Genomic DNA, 16003 nt, shown 5'->3' on the forward strand with positions numbered 1-16003 from the left:
TTTTTGTATTTTGGTAGAGATGGATTTCACCGTGTTGGCCAGGATGGTCTCGATTTCCTGACCTCGTGATCCGCCTGCCTTGGCCTCCCGAAGTGCTGGGATTAGAGGGGTGAGCCACCCCACCCAGCCTATCTTGTTTTTTTGGTAGATTTTTCAGTACTGGAAAATAATCAGGGAAATATTTGCTCTTATGCTCATATTTATTTTTGAGTCAGAATCTCACTTGTTCTGCATTCCCAGGCTGGAGTGCAGTAGCATGACCACAGCTCACTGCAGCCTCAACCTCCTGGGCTCAAGCCATCCTCCCACCTCAGCCTCCCCCGTAGTTGGGACTGTAGGTGCCCACCACCACACCCAGCTAATTTTTTGTTTTGGGGGCTCAAGTGGTTTTCCTGCCTTGGCCTCCCACAGTGCTAGAATTACAGGCATGAGCCTCCAAGTCTGGCCAGCTATGCTCATATTTATGTGATAATGCATTTACTGTTATCCTAAATTCCTTATTGTCTGCTATTAAATAAGATCAGAAAAAGCTCATCCAGTAATGCCTGAAATTTCAAGCCTCAGCGATTAGGAAAATAATAGTACATTCACTCAAGAAATAATTATTGAGCGTCTGCTAAGTGCTACGCACTATTTTAGGCCCACACTCAAGAACTTGAGGAAAGAAAGGATATGTGTAAGTAAGTATAGTTTCAGGAAGTGATAAATATGAAAAAAATATAGCAAGGTTAGGTGACTGGGGATGCAGGTGTCTAATTTTGGTGGGATCATTAGGGAAGGAAGACCTCCCAGGGGAGTTGATGTATTACCTAGAGACCTAAATAATGAAGATTTAGAAGCTTTTTAGGATATCGAGCTCGAATTGGAAGAGGAGAGCCCGATCTCAAAATGGAGGTCAAGCCCCGCCTAGTCACTGTCCCACTCGCCGTTGCCGCTGTGGGGAGGAGGACCATGATTTAAAGGAACCAGAGCATTTGAGAATAGTGTTTATTGGTGGTCTAAGCTTTGAAACTACAGATGATAGTTTAAGAGAACATTTTGAGAAGTGGGGCACACTCACAGATTGTGTGATAATGAGAGACCCCCCCCAAACAAAATGTTCCACGGGCTTTGGTTTTGTGACTTACTCTTATGTTGAAGAGGTGGATGCAGCAGTGTGTGCTCGACCACACAAGGTTGATGGACGTGTGATGGAACCAAAGAGAACTGTTTCTAGAGATGATTCTGTAGAGCCTGGTGCCCATCTAACAGTGAAGAAAATTTTTATTGGTGGTCTTGAAGATACAGAAGAGTATAATTTGAGAGACTATTTTGAAAAGTATAGCAAGATTGAAACCATAGAAGTTATGGAAGATAGGCAGAGTGGAAAAAAGAGTATTTCCTCTTGTGAATTTTGATGATCATGATACAGTTGATAAAATTGTTCAGAAATGCCATGCTATTAATGGGCATAATTGTGAAGTGGAAAAGCCCTTTTTTTTTCCTCCAAGATTCACCTCTGGGATCATATTTTATTTTACTACAATGAGTAACTGCTATCAGTAAGAAAAATCCTATATTGGATTCTTTCATACTCTTTGGTGCTGGGCCAAAGACCCTACAAAAATATTTTGGAGTACATGCCCTTTTTCATACAAAGTGCCACCACGGTAACACTGGGATAGCTGCAGTTCATTTGAAGCCTCACCTGTAGAAAGAGAGACTGTAACAGAGACAGCCAGGACACCCACTAGTTTGTGGAGATCCCTGAGAATGTATGATTTTAAAAAGTCTGGACTGTATTTGTTTCACCAGCCCTTTTCATTGTATAGGAAAGTTGCAGCTGGTCTGCCAGCACTCATACTACCTCTCTTATCCTAGGTTTGCCATGTAATAGCTATGGCTTTGGAATCTCCCAAGTGATATTCTATAAAACTTGAAGGAATAATTATGTTTCCTAATTGCAGGTTTGCAGTTTCCAAATATCACTTACAGTTCTTTATTGTCAAGTAGCCATATGGACACCAACAATCTATAAGAAAAGGTATTCCTCAAATGTTTAACACTAAAATTAGGAATTAGCTATACCAGCACACGCACACACACACACGCAAACTGATGGTTGGGATTTGAGATAAAAATTTGTTTGATATGGAACCTAGTGGTTTATTTATTGCAAAATCAAAACAGCTGTGAATTTACTACCTCCATTCAAAATAAATAAGTTATATGAAATACAGATTTTGGCATAGATATGATATGAAAATCAAAATCAGTGGATTCTCCATATTTCATTTGCTCACAAACTTGCACACACTATTATTCTGTAAAATAACTGCAGCAAAGAAAAAGAAAACTGCCTTTTTGCAAACAAGTCTGAAAGCATCCCTCCAGAAAGACCAAAATAAACATGCACACATATATATACATGTATAAAGTGTTCAACCCAAATGCTCTATCTTGGAAAAATTTAACTGCATGGGTAAAATAAAATGTACAACGTCTTAAGCCATTAAAGTGGCAAAATGCAAAACACACCAAAATCACTGTTTTTATGGCAATTAACATACACAAATAAAAAATATTGATCAAAACCGAGGAAGTAACTACCTGGACTGATAGAATGTCTATTGTTGGGAGAATTTTTCTTCAATTTAAATGTTTTCTCATCTCTAAAAAAATGTTTTAAAGTGCTAACTTTGTATAAAGTAGGCAAATTCTTCAAGTGATTTGCTATTATGTAAGCCAGTTTTTTAATAGATCTCAATAAAAAACTAAGAATAAACTAAAGTGAAACAGGAAGAGAGACATGGAGAAAAAAATGACAAATTGTAGCTGGACAAAGCAATAAAACACTGCTATACCATCTTAGCCTCATTTTAATTAGACACATAAGCTGAGAAATTGGTATCTCCTGATTTAGTACACTAACTCTAAAATTTACACAACCGTCAACAGGTATACATAAAAAGTCTTAAGGAAAAGAATGCCACTTAAAAATCAACATCACATACTAATTAAAACAATCTTAAAAGGTTCTCTGCTACTATAAATGAATATAAAATGTAATATACCTTACAAACTAAGAACTGAAATCTTGTTCAAAATTTTATTACTCCTGCCCTTGAGTTAATATGTACTTCTTCGAGATAGTACATATTAACCAAATGGTGATTGAGATGTTTGCTGTAATCTTTTCCCTTTCTGAAAGAACGATTGCAGAAAATAGAAACAAAATCTCCCTTATCCACTTAGACTGCGAAGGCTCCCTTTGCATTTTTTCTGCTAGGTTTCTTGTGGAACTGGCCAAGCTCCACATAATCCAGAATCATCACTACTCTCTGACATGTTGTCACTTAGGTCACTTCCTTCCTTCATGGCTGTGGATGCCGAAAAAGGCCCTTTCTAAACGAGATTCAGTCTGCTGGATCACAGAGAGGTTGTGGAGGTGGACCTGGCGATTTCATGGGTCGCAGAGGAATCTTTGGAGGTGATGGAGGGAATTTTGGCCATGCTGGAAACTTTGGTGGAAGAGGAAGCTATGGTGGTGGAGGTGGTGGCAGCAAAGGTAGTTATGGAGGAGGTGATGGTGGATATAATGGATTTGGAGGTGATGGTGGCAACTATAGTGGTGGTCCTGGTTATAGTAGTATAGGCGACTATGGTGGTGGTGGGTCAGGATAGGGAAACCAGGGTGGTGGATGTGGTGGTGGCAGTTGTGGAGGATATGATAGTTATAATGAAGGAGGAAATTCTGGCGGTGGAAACTAGTGGTGGTGGGAACTATAGTGATTTTTGAAATTATACTGGACAACAGCAATTAAATTATGGACCCATCAAAGGGGGTGGTTTTGGTGGAAGAAGCTCGGACAGTTCCTATGGTGGTGGTGGTTATGGATCTGGTAGTAGAAGTGGTAGATATGGTAGCAGAAAAGGGCTACAGTTCTTAGCAGGAGAAAGAGCAAGGAGTTGTCAGGAAAGCTGCTGGTTACCTTGAGACAGTCGTCCCAAGTGCATTAGAGGAACTGTCAAAATCTGCCACAGAAGGAGCGATGTTCCATAGTCAGAAAAGTTACTGCAGCCTAAACAGGAAACCCTTCTTGTTCGGGACTGTCATAGACAGTTTGCAAAAAGTGCAGCTGTTGATTAATGAAATGTAGTGTCAATTAGATGTATGTTCCTGAGGTCTTTTATCTGTTGTGGCTTTTTCTTTTTATTACATCAGATATAGTGCCCTGTAAATTGTAGTAGTGGCACCAGGAATAAAAAATTAAGGAATTTTTGACTTTTCAATATTTGTGTAGTTCAGTTTTTCTGCATTTTAGTGCAGAAGCTTTAACAAAATGCAGTTTCGAAGATGTTCCCTTGTGAGTTAACAAGAAGATCATTGTTAATTACTATTTTGTATGAATTCTGCTAAAGTTAACTGTTAAGAAACACCTGCTGACTTGCAGTTTAAGGGGAATCTCTTCTCCCCATTTCCAAACCATGATGTGAATGGGCACTGACATGTGGAGAGAATAGATGTCCGTGTGTTTGCAATGTGTGTTTTAGATAAATAGGACCGGGTATTTAAATTAGCGTTTATGAATTTAATAGCATTAAGATTACCTTCAAATGAAAATAAATCTCAAAATTTCAAAAAAAGCTTTTCAGACAACAGCAACTACAAATGCAAAGACGTTGAGATAAGAGTGAACTTGACCTATTTCAAGGAATACCTTTAAAAAGGCCAGTGTGGCTGGGGTAGAAGAGTGTGGGAGACAAGTTCAGAATGGTAAGCAGGAAAGTAAATAAAATGGAGCCTTACAGTCCTTTTTTATCTGTAATGAAAAGCCCATTAGAGGATTTTGTGCAGGGGAGTAACACCTGACTAGTGCTTTATATGATGGTGAGGTGGAGAACAGACCAGCTAGGAAGAAAGTAAGGAAATCAGCTTAAGGAGGCTTGTGTAATAGCCCAGTTGAGATATGTTAGCTTGAACTAGAAGTGTGGAGTTGCAAGTGAGTAGTAGTCTGATATGAAATGTAATTTGAAGCTGGAGCCAAATGGATCTTGCTTTCTTCCTAGGTACAAAACAAACAAAAAAAAGTTTTTTGAATAACCAATTGTTTTGCCCAAGCATCTGGGCAAACAGCAGTGCATGTACTGAAATAGGGAAGACTGGGAAGGGAGCATCAGTTTCTGTGACTGATAAATCAGGAGTTCTGTATGGGACTTACGGAGTTTGAAAACTAGTAGACAACTGAGAATATATGTAGTAGAAAAGTTGGATATTGATGACTGGCACTTGAGAGGAAAACTAGGGAGATGATCTGGGAGCCATATTTTATAGATAATAACCTGTGGTCTGGCAGACATCAAATAGAGAATGTTAAATGGAGAAGAAGGCGGATGATTAGTAGCACTCCAGTCAGAAGAGAAGCATAGAGTAATGGGAGCAGAAAAGCCAGGAGGGTGTGACATCTGGAGTACTAAGGAAGAAAGTTTCAAGATGGAGGAAGTAGTCAACTGTATAAAATACTATTAAGAATGAGATGAGGATTAAAAATTCACCATGTGATCAAGTGACATAGTTGAAATTTGATAAGAACCTCTTAAAGAGACTGGTGGGCCAAAAGGCTGATCAGAGTAGGTTAAGAAATAGATGGTAGTTTGGTGTGTGGATAGGAATAATGGCCATAGCGGAGTCTTTAGTTAAGTGAGGGGATAGCAGTCAGTGCTCAAGTGGAAATACTGACCTTTGGTAGGAAGGACGGTTTTTATTCAATATTTGAAACAGCAAGGTGGACAAAATACATGTTATATAAATACAGGTACGCTGAAGATGGAGAGACAAGGCAACTGAAGTGATTGGTTTCAGGTTATTTTTTAGCCCGTCTTTCTAAAGGTTCTGTTAATTATAATATGTAGAGTCTAAGGTTAATACACATTATATGTTGAGAATATCGGCTCCTTTAAAACTGAAACAAAGGAGTTTGGAGATACTTTCTGAGAGAATGATTAGGTCATTTGCAGGCGTGAGGTAGACAGACTAGTGAGAACGTGCAGTACTCTGGAACCCTTAAGTTCTGTGTTGTGTGAGGGTGACTGTGTAATGAACATGGGAAGGTGAGTTATAGGTGGTTGTAGGGGAAGGATGAGTTTCAGATGGATTTAGTCATGAAATGGTAAGAGCCAGAATGGACTTTTATAAGAGACCCCTTGGGAAATCTGATAAAACCTGTGTACCTTCTCATTCCTCTTAACCTGAACTGCACATATGCACAAAATTGTACATACAGATGCAAGGATTTGGGATTCTACTGCTTATCTATGAACCTTGGGAGTAGGGGGACTGCAGATTAAGAACTTACTAGAACAAGGTCAGCAAGTTACAACCACTGGCCATATCTAGCCCACTACCTGCAAGCTAAGAATGCTAAGAATGGTCTTTAAAATTTTTATAGTTGGACAAAATTCAACTAAGTCTGTATTTTATAACATGAAAATTATAGGTTGGGTGCAGTGGCCTATAATCCCAGCACTTTGGGAGGCCAAGGTGGGCATATCATCTGAAGTCAGGAGTTCAAGACCAGCCTGACCAACATGGTGAAACCCCATCTCCATTAAAAATACAAAAAATTAGCCAGGCATGGTGGTGTGTGACTGTAATCTCAGCAACTTGGGAGGCTGAGGCAGGAGAATTTCTTAAACTCGGGAGGCGGAGGTTACAGTCAGCCAAGATTGCCCCACTGCACTCCAGCCTGGACAAGAGTGAAACTCTGTCTTGAGAAAAAAAAAAAAATGTGTATATATATAATATATATATATATATATTATATATATATAAATATATATATTATATATATATATTATATATATATGTATATAATATATAATATATATATATAATTTACCTTTCTTGCCCATAAATAAAGTTTTGTTGGATCATAGCCGTACTCAGTCATTTACATCTTTTCTGTGGCTGCTTTTGCACCACAGTGGCAGAGTTGGAGTAGTTGTAACGGAGACCTTATGGTCTGCTAAGCAAAAAATAATTGCTTTCTGGTCATTTATAGAAAGTGTGTCAACTCCGACACTAAAATGTAAATTCCAGGGTACTGGTGGGCAAGAGGTTGTTGGATTTATTTTGTCCACAGATTCCTCCCAAGCGTGTAGAGAAGTGCCTAGCGCATAGTAGGCCCTCAATTCATCCTGGTTCAAAAACAGAATAATGACCGGTCTTAAAATGTGTGCTTAGGCACTATTCTGAATGCTTTATATATAAAGCTATGTATTCTTCAGAACAGCTCTATGAGGGAGATGCTATATTATCCTCATTTCACCGTTTAGGAAACTAGGCACAGAAAGATTACAGAACTTCTCCCACGGTGACATAGCTAATACTTGACTAATTTTTTTTCTTTTGAGATCGAGTTTCACTTTTGTTCAAGGGGGTGTGCAGGAGCATGATCTCCACTCACTGCAATATCTGCCTCCTGGCCTCAAGCAGTTCTCCTGCCTCAGCCTCCCAAGTAGCTGGGTTACAGGCACCTGCCACTAAGCCCTACTAATTTTGTAAATTTAGTAGTGACGGGGTTTCTCCATGTTGGTCAGTCTGGTCTTGAACTCCTGACCTAAGGTGATCTGCCTGACTCAGCCTCCCGAAGTGCTGGGATTACAGGCGTGAGCCACTGTGTCTGGCCAAAATTGATTGATTTTAAGCACTACATTATATGGAGGGCTGAAATCAAGTCTTGAGAAATGATATAAAGCAGCAAAGGGATAGGAGCTAAGATTAAACAGGGTAATGTAGCAAAGAATGAAAACATTCTACTGTAGTGTTGTTTACTTTTAGGTATTCAAGACCCATGTCTTGGGCTGGGTGTGGTGACTCACACCTGTAATTGGAGTACCTTAGGAGGTCAAGGCAGGAGGATTACTTGAGCTAAGCAACACCAGCCTGGGCAACAAAGGGAGACTTCTACTTAAAAAAAAAATTAGGCTTGGGAGCAAGCTACTCAGGAGGCTTAAGTGGGAGAATCCTTTGAGCTCAGGAGGTTGAGGCTGCACTGAGCCAGGATTGTACCACTACTTCAACCTGGGTGACAGAGCAAGAACCTGTCTCAAAAAAAAAAAGGCCCATGGCTTGGTCAGTATTTCAGCGTGTGCTCCTTAAGTATCACCGTTCCCCTGTTTGATAAAGTCCAACTTCAATCTCTCACCTCTTTTCCAATTTTCCTGCACTCTCTGCTCGACTCACTCCTCTGGCCAGACTGGTCTTCTGGCTGTTCTCCCTCCATAAAGCTCTTCCTTCAGATATCCGTGACTCACTTCCTTGCTTTCTTCAGGTCTCTGTTAATGTTGGTTCTTCACCATCCTGTTTATACTATTTTGTTTTGGTTTTCTGTCCCCACCATTCTTCCCATGAGGTTATGATCTTTATGTTCATCTCTGTCCCCAGTGCCTAGGCAAGCATCTAGCATACTAACCCTCAGTAAATATGAATTGAGTGAATGAATTTGTAAACCGATTTCCAACAACACTGAGTTATATTGTGTGCCCCAAGCTGTCTGACTCAGCTCATACTGTTCGCTTTACCTGGATCTCCTCCTCCTTCCAGTTTTGCCTGGTAAAAATACACCCATAGAGACCCAGATGAAAAGCTGCTTTCCTTTATAGCTGTTTACTTAACAGTTTTTCTGTTGCAGATTTGTAGTCTCATATTTACTTTGTTTGGGACAACCACCTTCCTCCTCTGTTAGCATGTGCATATCCAGAGAATTTTGGTTCATTTTATGTTATTACCAGTGTCACTTTCAAAAGATTAATTAGGCAGAAAACCATCCTAGAGTGATGACGTCTTTGGAGTTAAGGTAAAATAAACTTCAGAAATTCTGTCAATAATTTTTTTTTTTTGGCTTATTTTTGCATTTTTAGTAGGGTTTCACTGTGTTGGCCAAGCTGGTCTCTTAACTCCTGACCTCATAATCTGCCTGCCTCGGCCTCCCAAAGTGCTGGGATTACAGGTGTGAGCCACTGTACTCAGCCAAACTATCAATAATTTTTTTAACTCTAGCTTTATTTTTAAAACTTGATGTATAACTTACATGCAGTGAAATTCCAATGTACCATTTAGTTTTGACAAGTGTTTGGCAAGACAACTTTACCACTCCAGAATGTTTCTCTCTATTCACCTGCTGAGCTTTCCCCATTGGTTTGTTTTGCCTGTTCTATAATTTTATATAAATTGGATAACACAGTGTATACTTTTTTGTTGGCTTTTCCACTTAGTGTAACATTTTTACATTCTTCCGTGTTGTGTCAGTAGATCATCCATTTTTATTGTGAATAGTGTTCTGTGATCACAGTCCATTAAGAATTAAACTAAATAAATAAGAAAAATATATATATTGTGAATGGTATTGCTCTGTATGAAATGAATGTGTCACAGCTTATTTATCCATTCTCTTATTATGATGGACTCCCCATCAGCATTGTATTAGAGTTCATTTGCTCCACATCCTCTCCAGCATTTAATGTTGATAATCTTTTTAATTTTAGCTATACTGGTGGCTGTATAGTAGTATTTCACTGCAGTTTTCAGTTTCATTTCACTGATAAGTAATAATGTTGAACACTTTCTTTTTTTTTTTTGGTTGAGTGGGGGAGGGAGTTTCTCTCTCGCCTAGGCTGGAGTGCAGTAGTGTGATCTCGGCTTACCACAACCTCTGCTTCCTGAGTTCAAGCAATTCTTCTGCCTCCGCCTCCCGAGTAGCTGGAATTACAGGCATGTGCCACCATGCTCGGCTAATTTTTCGTTTTTTTTTAGTAGAGATGGGGTTTCTCCATGTTGGTCAGTCCTGTCTCAAACTCCTGACCTCAGGTGATCTGCCCACCTCGGTCTCCCAAAGCGTTGGGATTACAGGTGTGAGCTACTGCACCTGGCTGTTGAGCACTTTTTAATGTGTTCAATTCTTTGGCCCAATTTTAATTGGATTTTCTTTTTATTGATATACAGGAATTTTTTTATTGACTCTGGATAGAAATCCATTGTCAGATATGTTTGTCAATTTTTTTTTCCAGTTCATGGCTTGACTTTTCATTTTTATTTTTGGTTTATAAGGGGTTTTCTTTTTGTTTGTCTCTTTGTTTTTGAGACGGAGTTTTGCTCTTGTTACCCAGGCTGGAGGGCAATGGTGCGATCTCTGCTCACCGCAATCTCCGCCTCCTGGGTTCAGGCAATTCTCCTGTCTCAGCCTCCTGAGTAGCTGGGATTATGGGCACATGCCACCATGCCCAGCTAATTTTTTGTATTTTTAATAGAGACGGGGTTTCACCATGTTGACCAGGATGGTCTCGATCTCTTGACCTTGTGAGCCACTGCGCCCGGCCTTTGTTTGTTTTTGAGACGGGCTTACTCTGTTGCTTAGGCTGAAATGCAGTAGAACTATCAGGGCCCACTGCAGCCTCAACCTTCCTGGGCTCTGCTGATTCTCCCATCTCAGCCTCCCAAATACCTGGGACTACAGGCATGCGCCACCATGCCCAGCTAATTTTTCTGGTTTTTGTAGAGAAGGGGTTTCACCACCCTTTTGCCCAGGCTTGTCTCCAACCCCTGGGTTCAAGCAATCAGGTTGTCCTTCCAAAATGCTGACACTATAGGTGTGAACCACCGCTCCCAGCTATGGTGTTTGAACAGAAGTTTTTTATTTTGGAGAAATCCAGTTTATCAATTTGTGTTTTTTTTTTTTGGTCTCGCTCACTCTGCCACCCAGGCTGAAGTGCCAGGCTGGTCTCAACTCCTGACCTCAGGTGATCTGCCTTCCCAAAGTGCTGCGATTACAAGTGTGAGCCAGTGTACCTAGCCTCTGAGAAATCTTTGCCTACATTGAGGGTAGGAAAATAATTTGTTTTCTTCTAGTAGCCTTATTTGCGTTTTAAGTTTAATTTTGTGAACCATCTGAAATTGATTTTTGTGTGTGGTGTAAATGAGCTGCTTCTTATCCACATGGATATTGTTCTAGCTTCCTTTTCTGAAGAGACTGTCCTTTCTTGCCATACACTTTGACTCACTTTTCTAGTATAGCAGGAAATCTATGCTTATTATTTTTGCTATTTATAATTTGATATGAGACAACTGTAGCCCGCCAAAATATAAATGAGAACCATCATTCACTCTCCAGGGACCACGTAACATTACTGTGATTGTCTGTTGCAATCCACACTGCCACACATAATATCTTTTTTTTTTTTTTTTGGAGTTAAAGTTTTGCTCTTGTCACACAGGCTGGGGTGAAATGACACAATCTCATCTCACTGCAACTGCCGCCTCCCAGGTTCAAGCCATTCTCCTGCGTCAGCCTCTCCAGTAGCTGAGATTACAGGCACAGCCAGCACACCCAGCTAATTTTTGTATTTTTAGTAGAGACAGGTTTCACTATGTTGGCCATGCTGGTCTCGAACTCCTGACCTCAGGTGATCTGCCCACCCAGGCCTCCCAAAGTGCTGGGATTTCAGGTATCGGCCACGGCCCCCGGCCCATATGTAATATTTCTGATTAATCATTTGTGGCCAGTCTAAAATAGAGTTCTTAAGTATCAGAGATTTCTTCTATTCAAAATTCCTTAAGCCCTACAATACATGACAGATCATAGGACTGGCATATGTGAGGGTGTGTTACTAGAAATCTAGACCGTGCTAATGAGACATTATAATAACATTGATTATTTTTTATTATTAAGTGAGTTGTTATTTCATTACTAAAAGTTTGATCATTTGGGAGAACGTTTCAGCTGTTACTAAGTATTAGCTATCAGAAACAAATTGGAAATTGAGATCAGTGCTTTCATTTTTGTTTTGTAATTTTAATTTTTTTTTTAGAGATCCCCTCATTTTACTTTAAGTGACCTGATAGAATTCTTAGTAAAAACAGACAACTTCCCTTTTTGACCCACTGCCACTGAAGACAAAACTAGAACAAGCTCAGAACAGAAACTCAGAGATTTTATGCTAAGAGAGCAAGCTTTTTTTTTTTTTGAGATGGAGTTTCATTGTTGTTACCCAGGCTGGAGAGCAATGGGGCGATCTCGGCTCACTGCAGCCTCTGCCTCCTGGGTTCAAGCAGTTCTCGTGCCTCAGCCTCCCGAGTAGCTGGGACTACAGGCGCACGCCACCATGCCCAGCTAATTTTTGTATTTTTAGTAGAGATGAGGTTTCACCTTGTTGACCAGGATGGTCTCGATCTTTTGACCTCATGATCCACCCACCTGGCCTCCCAAAGTGCTGGGATTATAGGCGTGAACCACCGCACCGGCCTTTCTTGACCTCCTGATCCACCTGCTTCGGCCTCCCAAAGTGCTGGGATTCAGGCATGAGCCACCCACGCCCGGCCACCTTTTTTTTTGAGATGGAGTCTTTCCCTCTGTGGCCCAGGCTAGAGTGCAATGGCATGATCTCAGCCCACTGCAACCTCCACCTTCTGGGTTCAAGCAATTCTCTTGCCTCAGCCTCCTAAGTAGCTGGGACTACAGGTGTGCACCACCACACCTGACTAGTTTTGTTTTGTTTTTTGCATTTTTAGTAGAGATGGATTTTACCATGTTGGTCAGGCTAGTCTCGAGCTCCTGACCTCATGATCTGCCCTCCTCAGCCCCACAAAGTGCTGGGATTACAGGTGTGAGCCACTGTACCCAGCCGAGAGCAAGCTTTAATACTAGGAAATTTGAGGACATATCAAACAATTAACATCTTCAAATAACTGAATTTGTTCTAGGAAACATGAAGCTCCAGAAATCTTATACAGGAATACATGTTTCATACACTCTCATGTATTAACAATTTATGGCCATGATCGTACCACTGCATTCCAGCCTGGGCGGAAGAGTGAAACTCCATCTCAAAAAAGAAAAAAATTCAAAATATTCCAATAAATTTAAATAGATGTCTCCTTTCCTTTCCTTTTTCTTGTCTCACTGTGTCACCCAGGCTGGAGTGCAGGGTCACAATCTCAGCTCACTGCAATCTCCGCCTCCCGGGTTCAAGCGATTCTCCTGCCTCAGGCTCCCGATTAGCTGAGATTACAGGCTCGCACCACCACACCCATCTAATTTTTAGTATATTTCTAGTAGAGACAGGGTTTCACCGTCAGGCTGTTGTTTAATTCCTGGCCTCATGATCCACCCACCTGGGTCTCCCAAAGTGCTGGGAGTACAGCTGTGAGCCACTGCACCCAGCCTAAACAGATGTTTTCTAGAAGTAGCCGTTTTAATTATGTTTGTGTAAAAGTTCTAAGTTTATTAAATGCCAACATCAAGGTAAAACACAAATCGGTCTTGGTCAAAAGAATGTGCTGTTTAGTAACTTTATTCTATTAGAAAGCTCAGGATAATACTATCAGTATATCAGCAGTAGATACATCATTGTATGAAACTTTGCCTTATTAACATTACTGTGTAACTTACCATTGTGCTGGATGCGTGGGTCATCAAGGGGAGAACCTCCCTGCCTTTTGCAAAATTACAGCTAGTTGTGGGGGACAAAATGCATCTAAAAAAGCAAGACAACTCTGAAGCATTTGTATCCATAGCAAAAAATAAAACTATAAAATCCACAATGGAGGTAAAAAGGAGGAAGAGGGGACTATTGGCTATTGGCTAAAGGTATTAAGACTACCCAGGCAAGAGTTTGAGGCTACAGTGATCTGTGATTACACCACTGCACTCCAGCCCAGGCGACAGCAAGACCCTGCCTCTTAAAAAAACAAGGTGGGGCACAGTGGTTCATGCCTGTAATCCTAGCACTTTTGGAGGCTGAGGTGGATGGATCACAAGGTCAGGAGTTGGAGACCAGCCTGACCAACGTGGTGAAATGTCTCTGCTAAAAATACAAAAATTAGCCGGGCTTGGTGGCGCATGCCTGTAATCCCAGCTACTCAAGAGGCTGAGCCAGGAGAATTGGTTTGAACCTGGGAGGCGTAGGTTGCCGAGATTGCGCCACTGCACTCCAGCCTGGGTGACAGAGCAAGACTCTGTCTAAAAAAAACTAACAAAACTACCTGGGCAAGAGTTAAATATGAGCATTGTTATAAGTTAAAGAGGTCAGAATGAGAGTTTCAGCTCTTCCTAAAAGAGGTAAATTCAACCACAGTATAAACACATTTTGGAGGCAGGATATTTTGGTGTCTTGTTATGCAATAGAATTGAGTTCTACATCTGTCAGTTCGTATTATGAAGTCTCTCCTTGCCCCTTCAAATAGCTCTGACCGTTATATTATTTTTGGTTAATGTCATTTACTTTGTTTTCCAAATCAGTCACATTCTAACAGAAAGGAACTAATCACCAGGCTGAGCATTATTCCAATTATGACCCCCTTGGTTCTACATATTTGTTTCTTTTTAAAAGTCAATTTTAAATAATCGATAATATATATGAATATATTCTCCTGATGGAAAAATTAAAATATTTCAGAGAAGCCTTTATTCTCTGTTGACCACCTCTTTTTTTCCTATCTCTACCTTATCTTAGTGGTAAGGATTATTATTAATTTGGAGAGTATCTTTCAAGACCGTTCTCTAGTTGGTTTTACTTTATTTTATTTTTTTGTGACGGAGTCTCACTCTTGCTCAAGCTGGAATGCAATGGTGCAATCACAGCTCACTGCAGCGTCGACCTTATGGGCTCAAGAAATCCTCCTACCTCAGCCTCCGTAGTCGTTAGTATGATCTCGGCTCACTGCAGCCTCCACCTCTTGGGTTCAAGCAATTCTCCTGCCTCAGCCTTTGGAGTAGCTGGGATTGCAGGCATGTGCCACCACACCCAGCTAATTTCGTGTTTTTAATAGAGACAGGGTTTCACCATACGGGCCAGGCTGGTCTCGAACTCCTGACCTTGTGATCAATTATAGACATGAGCCACCACAGCTGGCCCTTGTAACTTCTTTTTTTTTTAAGTTTGTTCTGTGGTCTTTCTATATACTAATTTGCCTTTTTTTTTTTTTTGCTACCCCATAGTATTTCATAAAGATGCACATAATTGTATTTAACTCATTCCCTAATTGCTGAACCTTATAAGGCATTTTAGGTTTTTCATGTATACACATTGTGGTAAATGTTCTTCTACTTGCCTTTGCATGCAATGTTAGTGTTTCCCTAAAGTAATACCAAGAAATAGAATTTCCTTCTATATTTGTTTAAAATATACTCTATTGCTATCCTTCTAAACTTGGTACCATTTATTTATTATTGCCCAGTTCGCCCTACTTGATTTTTTTTTTTTAAGCAAGTTTTAAAGTTTTAATTTGCATTTTCCTGATTATCTTTGGAATCAGGTTATTTTGTTTGTTTTGAGACAAGCTCTTGTTCTGTTGCCCTGGCTGATGTGCAGTGACAGGATCACAGCTCATTGTAGCTTTAACCTCCTGGGCTCAAGGGATCCTCCCACCTTGACCTCCCAAAGTGCTAGGTTTACAGAGGTGAGCCACGACACCCAGCCATCAAGCATTTTTTAAATTTTTGAGTGTCACTCTGTTGCCCAGGCTGGAATGCAATGGCATGACCTTGGCTCACTGCAACCTCCGCCTCCCCGGTTTAAGCAATTCTCCTGCCTCAGCCTCCCTAGTAGTTGGGATTACAGGCACCCACCATCATGCCTGGATAATTTTTGTATTTTTGTGGAGACAGGATTTCACCATGTTGGCCAGCTGGTCTTGAACTCTGGTGATCCGCCCTCTCAGCCTTCCAAAGTGCTGGCATTACAAGTGTGAGCCACCTCACCCAGCCCATCAAGTGTTTTTATACCTGTCTAAGCTAGTTTTATTTTTTTCCTGCTATTTTTCCAGAGTTCATGAATTTTTTTACATTTGGTTTTTGAATCTGTAGTGCATTTTTGTGAGTGATCTGTTCTAACCTTATTTTATCCAAGTAAATAGTCAATGTAAAACGACAAAAAGATACAAAGAACAGATTTGCAGAGTGTCTGTTATCTACTTAGATAATTCAGGCAAATTAGCTGAAAAACTATTAAAACTGATACAAGTTCAGCT

At 40.5% G+C, this 16003-nt stretch overlaps 1 protein-coding gene and 1 pseudogene across 5 annotated transcripts in view; both read left to right on the plus strand.

Moving 5' to 3' along the window:
- ELOC (elongin C) overlaps window positions 1-16003 on the plus strand; it is a 33248-nt gene that overhangs the window by 1184 nt on the left and 16061 nt on the right. For 2 of the 5 annotated variants that reach the window (XM_035276484.3, XM_017965416.4), the window contains exon 2: window positions 10740-10858. The exons of the other annotated variants lie outside the window; for them this stretch is intronic. The gene's annotated coding sequence lies outside the window, so the exon portion shown is untranslated. The remainder of the gene's footprint in view (window positions 1-10739; window positions 10859-16003) is intronic. 5 annotated transcript variants of the gene reach the window in all.
- LOC144579733 (heterogeneous nuclear ribonucleoprotein A1-like) lies at window positions 838-4116 on the plus strand (annotated as a pseudogene).

The sequence above is a fragment of the Callithrix jacchus genome, chromosome 16 (assembly GCF_049354715.1).
Source record: "Callithrix jacchus isolate 240 chromosome 16, calJac240_pri, whole genome shotgun sequence".
Taxonomy (NCBI): domain Eukaryota; kingdom Metazoa; phylum Chordata; class Mammalia; order Primates; family Cebidae; genus Callithrix; species Callithrix jacchus.